Genomic DNA, 19,169 nt, shown 5'->3' with positions numbered 1-19,169 from the left:
TTGACTGATTGAATTTAAACTGCGCAATAACGCGAAAGGATAGGGAAATTTGGAGACTGAAAGAAATTAATTGAGGCTCATAAGAAATCAAATTTAGAAACTTAGGCTCACAGGGAATAAAATGGGGATTTAAATAGAGGATAGGTGTTCAACTCAGGTACGACGTCGACCTTGTATATCACTTGGCCCGTCTAGACTCTGATTGAATTTAAATCCCACAGTAACTCGGAAGGTAGGGCCGATGCGAGACGCGCAGTGGCGCTAACGCGTGGTGACGCGAGACGTGCGGCAGCACACGCCCGAGTAAACGTGGGATGAGGCGAATGCGCAGCAATGCGAACCGCGAAAGTCAGTGCTAGTGTCAGTAAGTCTTTGTTAGTTTTAAGTGTTTTAAATCGCGCGGCGCCATGAACTGCGGGGCGACGCGGGAGTCTTAAGTGTTTTAAATCGCGCAGCGACGCGAACCGTGGGGCGACGCGGGAGTCTTAAGTGTTTTAAATCGCGCAGCGACACGAACCGCGGGGCGACGCGGATCAGTGTTAGAGTCTTTGTTTATCTTAAGTATTCTAATCGCGCGGCGACGCGAACCGCGGGGCGACGCGGATCAGTGTTAGAGTCTTTGTTTATCTTAAGTATTCTGCAAAAGTTATGTGAGGAATTCCCTGAAAGAGCTGAAGACATTAGAAAATTATCAGGAGCCCTGAACAAATTATTAGGAGATGACCAGTGGCCTCTAGGTGGCACTAGAAGCGTAGAGGTAGCAAAAAAGCACAGGGATTGTCAAAAAAAAAATTAAAAGATGCATCACTTCTGTCAAGTTCGCAAAGAAATGCTGTTAAATTAGGACTTTCATTGATAGAGGGAACACATGTTAAAACTGTAGACGTCTTAAAAAAAAGAGAATGTGCGCACGAGAAACTTACTAAGAGATCCTCTGGGACCTCTGAGAAAGGAATTGACCGACTACGTAGTAAAATGGCTGGCTTTGTGTTAACCGAGGCTGATGATGAAATTGATGAGTGGTCACTGACTCAGCACCCAACGGCGCCCCCCGCACCCCCTGGCCCCTTGCTCCAGTCCTCTTGCCAACACCATCCACCTTACACTCCAGCGAGAGGAGTTAAAAATAACCCCATACCACCAAAGCAACAAACCCAAACTGACTCCTCATCCTCTGATAGCGATTCGGATCCCCAGTTCACAAGCAATATAGCCGAAAGAACCAGATCTCATACTCGAAAGGGCAGAATTATATCTCGACATCACAGACAGTCCCGTAAATCTTCTAGTCAATCTACCAGTCCAAGTTGTGAAAGATATAGCAAACACCCCCGCCGATCGAGACGCAGAACTGTCAAGCAGTCAGACAGCTCCGAAACATCCTCCGACCTAGAAATGATTTCCAAGATCCCAATGTCCCGACACCAATTCCCTGTCAGACCAATGCCAAACCCTGATGCACAACAAGCTGCAGACCACACCACTAAAGATGTCAATGTGATATTCGAACAACTATTTGATTGCTCACGCTATCCGGACAAATGGAAAGGGCAGTTAGATATTATTGGCAGGAAAAGAAAGGGGAGGGGGGAGGTGCGCCCCCAACCCGGGTCAAGACTGAATACGTGACTAGAAAGGAAGAGCCATCTCGGGAGGAAGGATCAATAGAACCGCAGTGTTGCATACAGGATTGGATGGATAAGCAAGGATACGGTTGTACAAAACAACCAAACGGCCCGAGCCCTGCTAATAAACCTCCCTATTGTCCCCAGCATGGTATGGGAAGAGGCCGGGACTGGGTAAGAGGAATTGCCTGTTTGAATTGTGGGCAGGAAGGACATTTGAATAAAAATTGACCCTACCGTCAGCATGGAAAAGGAAGAGGAGGGGGGCAAGGGGGGAGAGGACGATCTTACACCAACTTCTCCAAGAACAACCCCTTTGGTCAATTGTCCCCCAATTGACTACGCAGCTTGATTGTGCAGGGATCCTCCCCGGACGACGAACCAATGATATTGTTAAAAATTCTGAATGAGTGGCAACCCTTTTTGATAGATACGGGAGTCTTCATGTCTCCTGTACAATCAAATCTTAAACTCCCTGCCTCTCCTGAAACAGAGGAATTTTCAGGATTCCTGGGATAAATCTCGACATTCCCAGTGTCAGAACCGGTTAAAATGGGTTACCAGGAAGAATTGGTGGAACATCGAGTTGTTATCACAACCAATCTGGACTGTAACTTGATGGCTAGAGACCTCTTCTGCAAATTCCAGTTGCATTTGGAGTGTGGAGATGATGGGATTATTGTAAAACAGGAAACCCTTAAGCGGCAGTATTATACCACTAGAACCCCTCAGTGGTGGTCTCTGGACCTGCCGCAGGCACCCTATCACGTGACCCTAGCATACGATCGCAGTGGAAAGAATCAGGACCTGCAGAACTTTTATCAGGATCACGATGGGGAAGTGAAGGGAATTCTATTAAGGGCTAGAGTGACTGGACTGGAAAGAGAGGCAGATTTTGTGGATGTGGATAAGAATCTGTGGAAACAGCCCCTAACAATGGCACCCCATATTGCTCGTGAAGTATTAGACCCTCACCATGCTAAAGATTTGGGAGTTATGGTACGCAAGGCCATAGATGAGGCTGACCCTACCAGCCGGGATGTGCAAATCGTAAAACATGGCCGAACATACCAATTTCATGGAGACCCCGAGAAGGTTTTAACGACTCTACAGCATCATACTGGCTCGGACATACCTGACTATGTGGATCCTCATGTGTGGGCAGAGGACCCCTCCCAAGTGGGTTATTCTCCCATTGATCCGATTGAGATCCCACTACAGGGCAATGTGGACTGGCCCTCTATACGACAGAACCCACTGAAATCACAGGCAATCCTAAACTGACCTTTCTGCACTGTACTGCAATTAATCCGGCCTGTTTTCTTACTGAGCCACCCCAAGATGAGGAAGAACCCAGTCATGATTGTTTATGTATGTTGATGGAAGTAACTCTATTAATCCAGAAGATTCACGAATCTCAGGATACGCCATAGTAAACCAGGAGAATCAGGTCTTGTAATCTGCCACTTTTGAGACCGCCTATTCTGCTCAACAAGCTGAACTATTCGCACTCACCCGAGCCTGTATCTTGGCAAAGATCTCAAAGTCAATATCTATACCGACTCTAGGTATGCCTTTGGGGTGGCCCATGATTTCGGACAAGTATGGAAAAATAGGGGATTCCTAACCTCACAGGGGAATGAGATATCACATAAACATCTAGTATCTGATTTGTTGCAAGCCCTCATGTTCCCCAAACGCATTGCCATTGTCAAATGTACCGCCCACACTACCGGAAATTCTCTGGTTGATATAGGGAATCGTTGTCCTGACCAAGAGGCCAAACATGCCTCTCGAGACTAACAGATGGTAGTGCCCAAAATTATGAGTCAGACTAAAAGTCCTGCGAAGGATAAGTTAGCCTCGGAAAAACCAATGCCAACCATCCAAGATGTTATAAAAGCAAAGGAGGATGCTCCTGAAAAAGATAAACTGTTGTGGAAATATTATGCATGTACTTATGACAATATTTCTAAACTCTGGACCACTCCCGCGGAACAGACTTGCATGTCTGACAAGTTGGCTCTATGGATTATTGAATGTATGCATTTTGCTACTCATTGTGGAGCAAGGACCACGAGTGACACACTTTTGGCTACTTGGGGGCACCCTAGACTTCAGGCGCTCACCCAGAACATCAGTAGTCGTTGCCTGGTTTGCCAGCAACATAATCCAGGGAAGGGAGTCCCCTGTGATTGGGGTAAAACACCCCTACCCGAAGGTCCCTTTGCGACATTTCAGTTGGACTATATTGAGTTGCAAAACGTTCACTGTTACAAATATGTGTTGGTAATAGTAGATGTGTTTAGCAGATGGATTGAAGCCTACCCTAAATTGGACAATAAGGCTCAAACTGTTGTTAAGGTGTTAATGAGGGAAATTGTTCCTAGATATGAGATCTCAGCTCGACTGATGACCACCTATGTTCTTTCTCTGACTCAGGCTCTGCGACTAGTTCACAACCAGGTTCAAGATACTCAACTCGACCTCCCAGTTTTACACGAATTGTCCCTCGTGGCACCAGGGAAGTATGGATTCGGAAGGGATTAGAGCCACAATGGAAGGGGCCTTTTCAGGTGTTACTCACTACCCCCACTGCAGCCAAGGTTGAGGGGAAAAGTGCCTGGGTTCACCTGCACCACTGCAAGCTCACCACCCTCTAACGAACCTATTTTACTGGTTATTCTAATTCCTGTTTCAGTTCCAGACTTCCTCTTCTCCATAGCTGAACAAGACCGTTGGCATCCAAATTGGAACGTGGACCAGTTTGAACTTTTACCCGTAGTGATAGACAGCCAGCTACTCCAACGGTGACCTGAGAAGAGAGACGGGAAAACTGAACTCTTTTAATCAGCAAAATAATTGGACTATTTATCTGAATCCTGAGCCATAAGATGAAGCTGTCTGTATGCCAAAGTCTGTATAAAGTGTTGATATATGACAGTTTCGGCGCATGGGAGGGGAGACAGAGACGAAAGCTACATGTCTTATGTTTATGCAAAAAATGGGAACTTTTCTGGATATTAGGTGTGTTCACATTCCCTATACATTTTAGTCCTGGAATGATCCTAAGTGTTATCATGGAATGATAAAAGGGGGGAATGTGAATGTTTAAAATGTATAGAGACATTGAAGTTGAGAACATGGGAATTGTATAGGGACAGTATAAGCTAACAAAGAATTCATGGAGGAATAGCCATGACATCTCGGACTCGAGACTGCGAAATGTTACAACACTAACGCATATTGAAACAAAACCCACAGCTTGCAGAAAAACCTCAAGGTCTTATTAAATCATGTTATTAACTTGAAACATTAACAGAAGGTCTTTGTTTAAAATCAGACCATACTTAGGTCGGCTTATGAGTGGACAAAGGGAAAGAGGGACCAAAAGAGATAGGTTGAACTAGGATGTCACTCTAGCCCTATCTTGTTATCTTTTGCCGAGAATGTATAACTGTTGTCGCTTTACGATGTAACTTCACTTATCCATAGGGAGTGTGTACACTCGATCGAGAATGTATATCCTCTTTCTGATAAGTCTTGCCGGCCGGTAAAATAAAGACTGCTTTGTTCAAAGCACAAGAGGTATTCGACTCAGTAATTTTACTGAACCAGATTGAGGTAAAAGAATCCAGGAATTAAAAGGACGGGGAGTTGAATCGTTTCTCACAATCCCCATATTTACAGGGTTTCTCCCCAGTGTGACTGCACTTGTGTCTCTCCAGTTTGGACGATTGGCTGAAGCCACACACAGAGCATGTGTACCATTTCTCCCCACTGTAAACGGTGCCTTCTGCTTCCATGGTCAAAAGCTGATGATATTCCAGTCCCGATGTATCGAGTGACTGTCAGATCTTGAGGTGATGTTTGGTTTGAACTTCCAGTCTACAAATCCTCCCCTTTTAACATCCTGTAAAGTGAATTTCAAACAGGAGAAGTGAGTGTGAGAGAGAACCCACAAAAACACAAAGGCAGGTTGTGAAATTGAGCTTAATGAGTCTGTTCATTTATGGGGCCGGCACGAGAAAAAAATGACCATGAAAGCTGCTGGATTGTTGTAAAAACACATCTGGGTCAGTACTGTCCTTCGGGGAAGGGAACCCACCTCCCTCGACAGGCCCACATGGGAAACTGTTGGTCCCACTGGGCCCAGAAGTACTGGGGGTGAAACCCAGCAGCTTCTCCCCCTCTCCATCCAGCTCAAACTGATGTAACAAACAGACCCACACAGGAGGCCAGTGAGTGACTTCCACATCCAGCGCCCACCTGATACAGAGCGGCTGGGAATTGCTGGACCTGCTGCAAAAATTTAAGTTGTTGTATTCCTGGTGTGGGGGAGGTGCTGGGTCCGGTGGCTCTGAGTCAGGCCCCGAGAGCCACACTCGGTGTTGCCGGGGGACCAAGAGCCGCACTCGGTGTTACCCGGGGACTGAGAGCCGCACTCAGTGTTGCCCGGGGACTGAGAGCCGCACTCGGTGTTGCCCGGGGATTGAGAGCCACACTTGGTGTTGCCCGGGGACTGAGAGCCACACTCGGTGTTGCCCGGGGACCGAGAGCCACACTCGGTGTTGCCCGGGGACTGAGAGCCACACTCGGTGTTGCCCGGGGACTGAGAGCCACACTCGGTGTTGCCCGGGACTGAGAGCCACACTCGGTGTTGCCCGGGGACTGAGAGCCACACTCGGTTAAAAAGGAGGCAGACAAAAAGCAGGAAACTTTCGACCAGTCAGCCTAACAGCTGTGGTTGGTAAAATGTTGAAGAGTTCATTCTTAAAGAAGCATTAGCACGACATTTGGAAAAACATAATTCGGTCAGGCAGAGTCAGCATGGAATTATGACGGGAAAGTTAAGTTTGACAAATTTGCTTGAATTCTTTGAGCATGTAGCGAACATAGAAACATAGAAAAATAGGTGCAGGAGTAGGCCATTCGGCCCTTCGAGCCTGCACCACCATTCAATATCATGGCTGATCATTCCTTCGGTACCTCTTTCCTGCTATCTCTCCATACCTCTTGATCCCCTTAACCGTAAGAGCCATATCTAACTCCCTCTTGAATATATCCAGTGAACTGGCCTCAACAACTCTCTGCGGCAGGGAATTCCACAGGTTAACAACTCTCTTGAGTGAAGAAGATTCTCCTCATCTCAGTCCTAAATGGCCTACCCCTTATCCTAAATGCAATGATTATTTTCATTTTTGGTGTTATTCAAAACAGGTGGACTTGGAACTTGGAACTTGAAATTCACAGCAAATCAAAACTTTAAAAAATTTGAAGAAAATATGCAATAGTAGCCAACTAAATCAGTTCTCTATTAGGCAATGGCATACGTCATCAAACTCCTTCTCTGCTTGTACCATGTTGAAAAAAATTCTGAAAGAAATATTTTTGTCCTCAATTATCAGTATATTTTTAAACAGTATGCGAAAGTTCTAATTTTATCTCATCTCAAAATCACTAATCCATCATTCAGACCAGGCCTGGACATTTGGAAGAAATGCATTCTTTCTATTTTTGTCTTGTACAATACCAAACCTTCAGGAATTCATTTTTCACATTTGGTCGGTCAGTTTCTCCTCAACACTGTCAGAGGTGCTTTCGATGAATTATGTTCCACTTCATATCATGGGCCAGGGTGGATAAAGTGGGTGTGGTGTATTTGGACTTCCAGAAGGCATTTGCAAGGTGCCACATAAAAGGTTTCTGCACAAGATAAAAGTTCACGGGGCTGGGGGTAATATATTAGCATGGATAGAGGATTGGCTAACTAACAGACAACAGAGAGTCTGGGTAAATGGTTCATTCTCGGGTTGGCAATCAGTAATGAGTGGGGTGCCGCAGGTATCAGTGCTGGGACCCCAACTATTTACAATCTATATTAACGACTTGGAAGAAGGGACCGAGGGGCCACTGTACAGCAAAATTCTAAAAGGACAAAGTGTGTTAAAAAAACAAGCCTGAAGGCTTTGTGTCTTAATGCAGGGAGTATGCGTAATAAGGTGGATGAATTAACTGTGCAAATAGATGTTAACAGATATGATGTGATTGGGATTCCGGAGACGTGGCTCCAGGATGATCAGGGCTGGGAACTCAACATCCATGGGTATGCAACAATTCAGGAAGGATAGAATAAAAGGAAAAGGAGGTGGGGTAGCATTGCTGGTTAAAGAGGAGATTAATGCAATAGTTAGGAAGGACATTTGCTTGGATGATGTGGAATCTATATGGGTAGGGCTGCAGAACACTAAAGGGCAAAAAACGTAAGTGGGAGTTGTGTACAGACCTCCAAACTGTAGTAGTGATGTTGGGGAGGGCATCAAACAGGAAATTAGGGGTGCGTGCAATAAAGGTGCAGCAGTTATAATGGGTGACTATAATATGCATATAGATTGGGCTAACCAAACTGGAAGCAATACGGTGGAGGAGGATTTCCTGGAGTGCATAAGGGATGGTTTTCTAGACCAATATGTCGAGGAGCCAACTCGGGGGGAGGCCATGTTAGACTGGGTGTTGAGTAATGAGAGAGGATTAATTAGCAATCTCGTTGTGCGAGGCCCCTTGGTGGAATTCTGCATTAGGATGGAGAATGCAACCGTTAATTCAGAGACCATGGTCCAGAACTTAAAGAAGGGTAACTTTGAAGGTATGAGGCGTGAATTGACTAGGATAAATTGGCGAATGATACTTAAGGGTTGACTGTGGATGGGCAATGGCAGACATTTAGAGACCGCATGGATGAACTACAACAATTGTACATTCCTATCTGGCGTAAAAATAACAAAAGGGAAGGTGGCTCAACCGTGGCTATCAAGGGAAATCAGGATAGTATTAAAGCCAAGGAAGTGGCAAACAAATTGGCCACAAATAGCAGTGAACCTGGGGACTGGGAGAAATTTAGAACTCAGCAGAGGAGGGTCAAAGGGTTTGATTAGGGCAGGGAAAATGGAGTACGAGAAGAAGCTTGCAGGGAACATTAAGACTACTGCAAAAGTTTCGATAGATATGGAAAGAGAAAAAGGTTAATAAAGCCAAACGTAGGTCCCCTGCAGTCAGAATCAGGGGAAGTCATAACAGAGTACAAAGAAATGGCAGACCAATTGAACAAGTACTTGGTTCGGTATTCATGAAGGAGGACACAAACATCCTTCCGGATATAAAAGGGGTCAGAGGGTCTAGTAAGAAGGAGGAACTGAGGGAAAGCCTTATTAGTCGGGAAATTGTGTTAGAAAAATTGATGGGATTGAAGGCCGATAAATCCCCAGGGCCTGATTGACTGCATCCCAGAGTACTTAAGGAGGTGGCCCTGGAAATAGCGGATGCATTGACAGTTATTTTCCAACATTCCATAGACTCTGGATCAGTTCCTATCGAATGGAGGGTAGACAATGTAACCCCACTTTTTAAAAAAGGAGGGAGGGAGAAAACAGGGAATTATAGACAGGTCAGCCTGACCTCAGTATTGGGTAAAATGATGGAATCAATTATTAAGGATGTCATAGCAGCGCATTTGGAAAGAGGTGACATGATAGGTCCAAGTCAGCATCGATTTGTGAAAGGGAAATAATGCTTGACAAATCTTGTGGAATTTTTTGAGGATGTTTCCAGTAGAGTGGACAAGGGAGAACCAGTTGAGGTGGTATATTTGGACTTTCAGAAGGCTTTCGACAAGGTCGCACACAAGAGATTAATGTGCAAAGTTAAAGCACATGGGATTGGGGGTAGTGTGCTGACATGGATTGAGAACTGGTTGTCAGACAGGAAGTAAATATTAGGAGTAAATGGGTACTTTTCGGAGTGGCAGGCAGTGACTAGTGGGGTACCGCAAGGTTCTGTGCTGGGGCCCCAGCTGTTTACACTGTACATTAATGATTTAGACGAGGGGATTAATGTAGTATCTCCAAATTTGCGGATGACACTAAGTTGGGTGGCAGTGTGAGCTGCGAGGAGGATGCTTTGAGGCTGCAGAGTGACTTGGATAGGTTAGGTGTGTGGGCAAATGCATGGCAGATGAAGTATAATGTGGATAAATGTGAGATTATCCACTTTGGTGGTAAAAACAGAGAGATAGACTATTATCTGAATGGTGACAGTTTAGAAAAAGTGGAGGTGCAAGGAGACCTGGGTGTCATGGTACATCAGTCAATGAAGGTTTGCATGCAGGTGCAGCAGGCGGTTAAGAAAGCAAATGGCATGTTGGCCTTCATAGCGAGGAGATTTGAGTACAAGGGCAGGGAGGTGTTGCTACAATTGTACAGTGCCTTGGTGAGGCCACACCTGGAGTATTTTGTACAGTTTTGGTCTCCTAACTTGAGGAAGGACATTCTTGCTATTGAGGGAGTGCAGCGAAGGTTCACCAGACTGATTCCCGGGATGGCGGGACTGACCTATCAAGAAAGATTGGATCAACTGGGCTTGTATTCACTGACGTTCAGAAGAATGAGAGGGGACCTCATAGAAATGTTTAAAATTCTGATGGGTTCAGACAGGTTAGATTCAGGAAGAATGTTCCCAATGTTGGGGAAGTCCAGAACCAGGGGCCACAGTCTAAGGATAAGGGGTAAGCCATTTAGGAACGAGATGAGGAGAAACTTCTTCACCCAGAGAGTGGTGAACCTGTGGAATTCTCTCCCACAGAAAGTTATTGAGGCCAGTTCACAAAATATATTCAAAAAGGAGTTAGATGAAGTCTTTACTACGAAGGGAATCAGGGGGTATGTCGAGAAAGCAGGAATGGGGTACTGAAGTAGCATGTTCAGCCATGAACTCATTGAATGGTGGTGCAGGCTTTAAGGGCCGAATGGCCTACTCCTGCACCTATTTTCTATGATTCTATGTAATGTAGCCAAGTTTTCTGACGATACAAAGATGGGAGCAAAAGCAATGTGTGAGGAGGACACAAAAAATCTGCAAAAGGACACAGATAGGCTCAGTAAGTGGGCAATAATTTGGCAGATGGAGTATAATGTTGGAAAGTGTGAAGTGATGCACGATGGCAGAAAAAAAATCAAAGAACAAGTTATTATTTGAATGGAGAAAGATTGCAAAGTGCTGCAGTCCAACGGGACTTGGGGGTACTTGTGCATGAAACACAAAAGGTTAGAATGCAGGTACAGCACGTGATCAGGAAGACCAATGCAATCTTGGCCTTTATTGCAAAGGGGCTGGAGTATAAAAGCAGGGAGGTCTTGCTACAGTTACACAGGGTATTGGTCAGGCCACACCTGGAATACTGCGTGCAGTTTTGGTTTCCATATTCATGAAAGGATATACTTGCTTTGAGGAAGTTGAGAGAAGATTCAGTTGGTTGATTCCAGAGATGAGGGGTTGACTTATGAGAAAATGTTGAGGAGGTTGGGCCTCTACTCATTGAATTCAGAAGAATGGATGAGAGATGAATTATCGAAACGTATAAGATTATGAGGGGGCTTGAAAACGTAGTCGCAGAGAGGATGTTTTTACTGATATGGGAGACTAGAACTAGGGGGCATAATCTTAGAATAAGGGCCCCCCCATTTTAAAACTGAGAGGAGGAGGAATTTTTTCTCTGAGGGTTGTAAACCTGTGAAATTTGCTGCCTCAGAGAGCTGTGTAAGCTGGGACATTGAATATATTTAAGAAAGAGATAGACAGTGTCTTAACCGATAAGGGAATAAGGGGTTAGGGGAACGGGCAGGGAAGTGAAGCTGAGTCCATGATCGGATCAGACATGATTGTCTTAAATGGCAGAGCACATTCGAGGGGCCCTATGGCCTACTCCTGCTCCTATTTCTAATGTTCTTATTTTCTTATATAGTGGGTGTCTGGTATGGAAGTGTGGATTTGACTCTATCTGTCTACCTCTGGTATGTGAATGAGGGTTTTACTCTATGTTAGTTTCTGATACGAGAGGTGGATTTTATCCTGTACATGTCAAATTCTGGTCATTGCCTGTGGGTTTCATTCTGTATCAAAAAGGGCCACATTACAACATAATTCTAAAAGGACAAAGAGGGTTAAAAAAACAAGCCTGAAGGATCTGAGTCTCAAAGCGAGAAGCATTTGTAATAAGGTGGATGAATTAACTGCGCAGATAGCTGTTAACGGATATAATGTAATTGGGATTACAGAGACATGGCTTCAGAGTAACCAAAGCTGGGAATATAACATCCAGGAGTATTCAATAATCAGGAAGAATAGCCAGAAAGGAAAAGGAGGTGGGGTAGCGTTCATGGTTAAAGAGGAGGTTAATGCAATAGTAAGGAAGGACATTAGCTGGGATGATGTGGAATCTATATGGGTAGAGCTGCGAAACATCGAAGGGCAGAAAACGTTAGTTGGTGTTGTGTACAGACCACCAAACAGTAGTAGGGAGGTTGGGGATGGAAATTAAGGACACGTGGAATAAGGGTACAGCAGTTATCATGGGTGACTTTAACCTACATATTGATTGGGCTAACCAAACTTGTAGCAATACTGTGGTGGAAAATTTCCTAGAGTGTATAAGGGATGGTTTTCTAGACCAATATGTCGAGGAACCTATGAGAGAGCAGGCCATCCTAGACTGGGTTTTGTGTAACGAGAGAGGATTAATTAGCAATCTGGTCTTGCATGGCTCCTTGGGGAAGAGTGACCATAATATGGCAGAATTCGTCATTAAGATGGAGAGCAACCCAGTTAACTCAGAGACTAGGGTCCTGAACTTAAAGGAAACTTCGATGGTATGAGACGTGATTTGGATAGGATAAACTGGCGAATGATACTTAAAGGGTTGACGGTGGATAGGCAATGGCAGATATTTAAAGATCACTTGGATGAATTACAACTATTGTATATCCCTGTCTGGCGTAAAAAATAAAACTGGAACGGTGGCTCAACCATGGCTAACAAGGGAAATTAGGGACAGTGTTAAATCCAAGGAAGAGGCATAGAAATTGGCCTGAAAAAGCAGCAAACCTAAGGACTGGGAGAAATTTAAGAATTCAGCAGAGGAGGAATAAGGGTGTAATTAGGAGGGGGAAAATAGAATATGAGAGTAAGCTTGCAGGGAACATAAAAACTGACTGCAAAAGCTTCTATAGATATGTGAAGAGAAAAAGATTGATGAAGTCTAATGTCGGCCCCTTGCAGTCAGAATCAGGCGAATTCATAATGGGGAACAAGGAAATGGCAGACCAACTGAACAAATACTTTGGTTCTGTCTTCAGTAAGGAAGACACGAATAACCTCCCAAAAATACTAGGGGACCGAGGGTCTAGCGGGAAGGAGGAACTGAGGGAAATCCTTATTAGTCAGGAAAAGCTTGTAGGGAAACTGATGGGATTGAAGGCCAATAAATCCCCAGGGTCTGACAGTCTGCATCCCAGAGTAGTTAAAGAAGTGGCCCTAGAAATAATGGATGCACTGGTGGTCATTTTTCAAAATTCCATGGAATCTGGATCAGTTACTATGGATTGGAGGGTAGCTAATGTAACCCCACTTTTTAAAAAAGGAGGGAGAGAGAAAACAGGGAATTATAGACCGGTTAGTCTGACATCAGTGGTGGGGAAAATGCTGGAATCAATTATTAAAGATGTAATAGCAGAGCATTTGGAAAGCAGTGACAGGATCGGTCCAAGTCAGCATGGATTTATGAAAGGGAAATCATGCTTGACAAATCTTCTAGAGGTTTTTGAGGATGTAACTAGTAGAGTGGATAAGGGAGAACCCGTGGATTTGGTGTATTTGGAATTTCAAAAGGCTTTTGACAAGATCCCACACCAGAGATTAGTGTGCAAAATTAAAGCACATGGTATTGGGGGTAATGTACTGACGTGGAGGCAGAACTGGTTGGCAGACAGGACGCAAAGAGTGAGAATAAACAGATCCTTTTCAGAATGGCAGGCAGTGACTAGTGGGGTGCCACAAGGTTCAGTGCTGGGACCCCAGCTATTTACAATATATATTAATGATTTAGACGATGGAATTGAAAGTAATATCTCCAAGTTTGCAGATGACACGAAGCTGGGTGGCAGTGTGAGCTGTGAGGAGGATGCGAAGAGGCTGCAGGGTGAATTGGACAGGTTAGGTGAGTGGGCAATTGCATGGCAGATGCAGGAAAATGTGGATAAATGTGAGGTTATTCACTTTGGTGGCAAAAACAGGAAGGCAGATTATTACCTGAATGGTGACAGATTAGTAAAAGGGGAGGTTCAAAGATACCTGGGTGTCATGGTACATCAGTCACTGAAGGTAGGCATGCAGGTCCAGCAGGCAGTAAAGAAAGCAACTGGCATGCTGGCCTTCATAGCGAGAGGATTTGAGTGTAGGAGCAGGGAGGTGTTACTGCAGTTGTGCAGGGCCTTGGTGAGACCACACGTTGAGTATGATGTGCAGTTTTGGTCTCTTAATCTGAGCAAGGACGTGCTTGCTATTGAGGGAGTGCAGTGAAGGTTCACCAGACTAATTTCCGGCATGGCAGGACTGACATATGAAGAAAGACTGGATCGGCTAGGCTTACACTCACTGGAATTTAGAAGAATGAGAGGGGATCTCATAGAAACATATAAAATGATGACAGGACTGGACAGGTTAGATGCAGGAAGAATGTTCCTGATGTTGGGAAAGTCCAGAACCAGGGGTCACAGTCTAAGGATAAGGGGTAAGTCATGTCGGACTGAAATGAGGAGAAACTTTTTCACCCAGAGAGTGGTAAACCTGTGCAATTCTCTATCACAGAAAGTTGTGGAGTCCAGTTCGTTGGATATATTCAAGAGGGAGTTAGATGTGGCCCTGAGGGCTAAGGGGATCAAGGGATAGGGAGAGAAAGCGGGAGTGGGGTATTGAAGTTGCATGATCAACCATGATTATATTGAATGGCGGTGCAGGCTCGAAGGGCCAAATGGCCTGCTCCTGCACCTATTTTCTATGTTTCTTTCCATTCTTGGTGTGTGATGTGTATTTTGTGCTGTATCTATCCATCTGTTATGTGAATGTGAGCTCTACTCCATACCCGTCATTCTCCAGTATGTTAGTATTGTTTTACTGTGTACCACCAATTCCTGATCGAGTATTCGTTTTTCTTTCTAACTGTCAATTTGTGTTATGGAGGTGAGTGTTTATGCTGAATCTGTCGGTCTCTGGTAAATGAGTCTGAGTTTTACTCTATATCTATCTGTCTCTGCTATGAGTGTGGTCCTTTCTCTGTATCTCTCCATTTCTGTTATGGGAATCTGGGTTTTATTCTGTACCTGTCACGTTCTGACATGTGATTGTGGGCCTCACTCTATAACTGCCAGTTTCTGCTTAATTGTGAGTGGGCTTTCCTTTGTCCCTGTCAGTTTCTGGAATGAAAGAGAGATCTTTACCCTGTACCTGTCAATTACTGGAACGTGAGTCTGGGCATGTCACTGCATGTCAATTTGTGTTATGGGAATATGGATTGTAATATGTCAGCCTCTGATATGTGAGTGTGGGTTGTATACTGTATCACTCAGTCGCTCATATGTGAGTGTGGGTTTTATACCGTATCACTCAGTCTCTGATATTCAAGTGTGTGTATTTTTCTGTAACTGTCAGGTTTTGTTGTGTGTTCAGGTATAATCTGTGCTTCTCAGTTTCTGCTATGTTCGACTGTACCTATTTGTTCCTGCTACTTGATTGTGTTTTAGACAGTACCTGTCAGTTCCTGCTATGTGAGTGTGGAATTTACTATGTATCAGCTAGTCTCTAGTGTGAGAACGTGAGAATTAATTTTAATTTTAACCTGTTTTTCTCTGATATGTGAATAAAGATTTTGCCTTCTCTGTGTCATTTTTTCTGATGTGTGTGTGTGGCTTTTACTCTGCCCCGATCAGTTTCTGAGATGCAAGTAACAATTTTACTTACTGCCTTTCAGTTTTCCGACGTGTGCACATGGGATTTACACTTTACCTGTCACTCTCTGGTATGCAAGTGGGAATTTTATTCTTTTACTGTCACTTTCATATATGTGGGTGTGTGTATCTGTCAGTCTATGCTACGGGAATGTGGGTTTTATTCTGCACCTGTCATCTTCTGGTATGTTCGGGGGGTTTAAATACTGAATCCGTCAGATTCTGAAACATGAATATGGCTTTTGCTCTGTAACCATCAGCTTCTGATATGCGAGTGTGGTTTATACATTCCATTGGACATTTTTTCTGATAGATGATTGTCTTTTATTCTCTACCTGCCAGTTTCTGGCAACTGAGTGTGTGTGTTTAATGTACCTGTCAGTGTGATCTGTTTCAATGGTGAAACAGCATGTGATTCTACTGCTCCATGTGGCTGTAAGATTTACAATGTAACTCTGCCACTTCGGATCACTGTGGGACTGACAGCTTCTGCTGTTTGTGACAATAGGATTGAGGCCAGTTCTGAGTCTCTGCGCTCTGTGAGTGATCATCTATTTACTGTGTGTGAGAAGGAGCTGCCTGCACTGTTCCTTGTGTTCCGGGTGGAGGAAAGCTCACATTTGTTCTGGCTGGTTGAAGAATTTTGCTCTGAGAATAATAATACGAGAACATTATTAGTTCTAAGAGATGGATGCGGGGGAGAATATGAGGGAGCGACAATGTATCTCTCAACCACCAGCAACATGGTTCTGGAGAACTCAGCTCACCGAAACCATATAATTGGTCTTTAAAATATCTTCTCCCACACTCCTCTCCTGGTGCCTGCAATAGATGCACTTTGCGAAACTCCCCATATCCTCACTGACAGGTGTGTTTCCACTGCTCACTGCCCAAGAACTACAGACACGGTGAGATTGGAACTGAATCAGGAACATTCACGACTGATTTGGGGAAAGAAATAAGCAATGATTTGAAAGAGCGAGGTGGTTTACTTTCTCTGTTACCTTGCAATGTCCACACGCAGCCCGAGAATGGCCTTTCCCTTCCCCCACTCACACCATGTTCCGGAACTAGTTCCTGATCCACTCTGCCCCTTACACACAGCCCCCGAGGGAACTAAACCAGGAACGTTCACTCCTGGTTTGGAGAGAGAAAGCAGCAGATTGTAAACAGCAGATTCTGCCCATTCTGTCTCCCTTACCCTGGTCACACACTGTCCAAACACAGCCCGAGAATGGCCTCTCCCTTCCCCCACTCACACCACGCACTGACACTGATTCTTGGTCCACTCTGCTTCTTACACACAGCCCCCGACTCCCCCTGAACTCCCCCCGGACTCAATGCCGATCTCTGAGCCCATCTGCGGACAAACTCCCAAAGTGCTGCGCTGCTGTAAGGAGGCTGCTGCTCGCTGCCTTATCCTGGGGCCGCGGTGCCTCCATTCCTGGCTGTTTTAAACCATCTTCTTCTACTCACTGAGTGAATGGCGATCACAGGCAGGGCTGGGGGAGGGGAGGGCACATGTGCTATTCTGCTCACTGGGAATGACACAGAGGGTGGGGCTGAATCGCGCATGCGCAGCTCTCTGCAATAATTCAATCTGTAAAAATCAAATTGCACTTTTCCCACTTTACTTTTATCAGAATCTGAGCAAAGGAACTGGGCCTGGGGGGAAAGGACAGAGAATGATTAAAGCTGCAAGCTTTGTCCCTTGGAGATGCTCAATTTGGGATCATTCCGTGCAGGGTGTTTCTCTCCATGAGCCCATCTTCACAAAGCAATTCTGCAGAAACATCAGAGGGACGAGGGAGTGGGAGTGTTTGCTGGGACCGTGCCGGAGTTAATATCTGACAGAAACAGTCCAAGATTAGTTTAATTACAGTAGAACACTCAGTCACTGAGAGTAATACCAAAGTGGATAATCAAGGGGCTATAGTGAGGGAAGAACTTAATACAATAACGATTCATAATGAAGTAGTACTCGGTAAAATAATGGGACTAAAGTCAGACAAGTCACCTTGCCCTGATGGTTTACATCGTAGGATCTTAAGAGAAGTGGCTGCAGAGATAGTGGACACATTAGTTGTAATCTACCAAAATTCCCTGGATTCTGGGGCGGTCCCAACAGATTGGAAAACCGAAAATGTAATGCCTATATTTAAAAAAGGAGGCAGACAAAAAGCAGGAAACTAAAGACCAGTTAGCGTAACATCTGTCATTGGGAAAGTGCTGGAGACCATTATTAAGGAAGCAGTAGTGAGACATTTGGAAAAGCTTGATTCAATCAAGCAGAGTCAGTATGGCTTTACGAAAGGTAAATCACGTTTGACAAATTTGCTGGAGTTCTTTGAGGATATAATGAGTAGGATGGATAAGGCGGAACCAGTGGATGTGGTGTATTTAGATTCCCAGAAGGCATTTGATAAGGTGGGACATAAAAGGTTACTGCACAAGATAAAAGCTCACTGGGTTGGGAGCAGTATATTAGCATGGATAGAGGATAGGCTAACTAACAGAAAACAGAGAGTCGGGATAAATGGGTCATTTTCTGGTTGGCAAATGGTGACTAGTGGGGTGCCGCAGGAATCGGTGCTAGGTCCTCAACTATTTAAAATCTATATTAATGACTTGGATAAAAGAACCAAGTGTAATATAGCCAAGTTTGCTGATGATACAAAGATGGGTGGGAAAGCAAATTGAGGACAAAAAAAATTTGCAAAGGGATATAGACAGGGTAAATGAGTGGGCAAAAATTTGTCACATGGAGTATAATATGGGAAAATGTGAGGTTATCCACGTTGGCAGAAATAATAGAAAAGCAAATTATAATTTAAATGGAGAAAAATTGCAAAGTGCTACGCAGGACAGAGAGACCTGAGGGTGTTTGTGCATAAAACACAAAAAGTTAGTATGCAGGTTCAGGAAGTAGTCAGGAAGGTAAATGTAATGTTGGCCTTTATTGTCAGGGGGATAGAATAAAAAGCAGAGAAGTCCTGCTCCAAGTGACCAGGGTATTGGTGGGACCACACCTGGAATACTATGTATTGAAGGAAGGATATACTTACACTGGAGGCTGTTCAGAGGTTGATTCCGGCGAGGAGGGGATTCTCTGATGAGGACAGGTTGAGCAGGTTGGGACGATACACTTTGGAGATCAGAACAATGAGAGAAATCCGAGGTGTGAGAATAAAATAACTCAGCTCTTACTTTACCAAGATGGCCGCGCATGCGCTTTGCTGCTCACTGAACCAAGATGGCGGAGGACTGACCCTGCCTTCCTGTACAAAGATGGCCGCCGTTACCCGGGGCCTGTGACCGGGAGAAAGCCTCGAGGCTGCAGCCGCCGATATTCCGGTTATTATTCCGGGCTTCCGGCGGGCACCAGGTGTTTCTGAAGCCTCCCCGGCTCCCCGCTGGTCCTTTACTCCCCTCCGCCCCGCGGAGTAGGAGCTGTTTGGCGGAACACATTTCACCACAGCCGCTCCGCCATTACACGCACCGCGCATGCTCCAAATACAGCCAGGTCCCGCGCCTGCGCACTGGGCCCCTGTAGTCTGGGCTCGGCACATTCTCCATCGCGGGGAATGCTGGGTAAATACCCAAGACCACCTCAGTGACTGGGACAGGATTTACTGGGCCCCCATTGGGCACTGAACATGTTCATTCTGGCCCTCAGTCATTGTTCCTGCTGCTCTGTATAACCCTGTCCCTG

The 19,169-nt window shown here is 45.0% G+C and overlaps 1 long non-coding RNA gene across 1 annotated transcript; it reads right to left on the bottom strand.

Moving 5' to 3' along the window:
- Positions 1–4,928: 4,928 nt before the first annotated feature.
- On the bottom strand, positions 4,929–18,952 carry LOC139243246 (uncharacterized). Its single transcript, XR_011589535.1, has 3 exons — positions 18,523–18,952; positions 16,017–16,105; positions 4,929–5,538 (listed from the first exon to the last, which is right to left on the bottom strand). It is a non-coding gene; the product is annotated as an uncharacterized lncRNA (long non-coding RNA).
- Between the last annotated feature and the right edge of the window lie 217 nt (positions 18,953–19,169).

Source organism: Pristiophorus japonicus, unplaced genomic scaffold (genome assembly GCF_044704955.1).
Source record: "Pristiophorus japonicus isolate sPriJap1 unplaced genomic scaffold, sPriJap1.hap1 HAP1_SCAFFOLD_165, whole genome shotgun sequence".
Lineage (NCBI taxonomy): Eukaryota > Metazoa > Chordata > Chondrichthyes > Pristiophoridae > Pristiophorus > Pristiophorus japonicus.
Note: the sequence above shows the minus strand (reverse complement) of the source record. Positions and strands in the feature narration are given on the sequence as shown.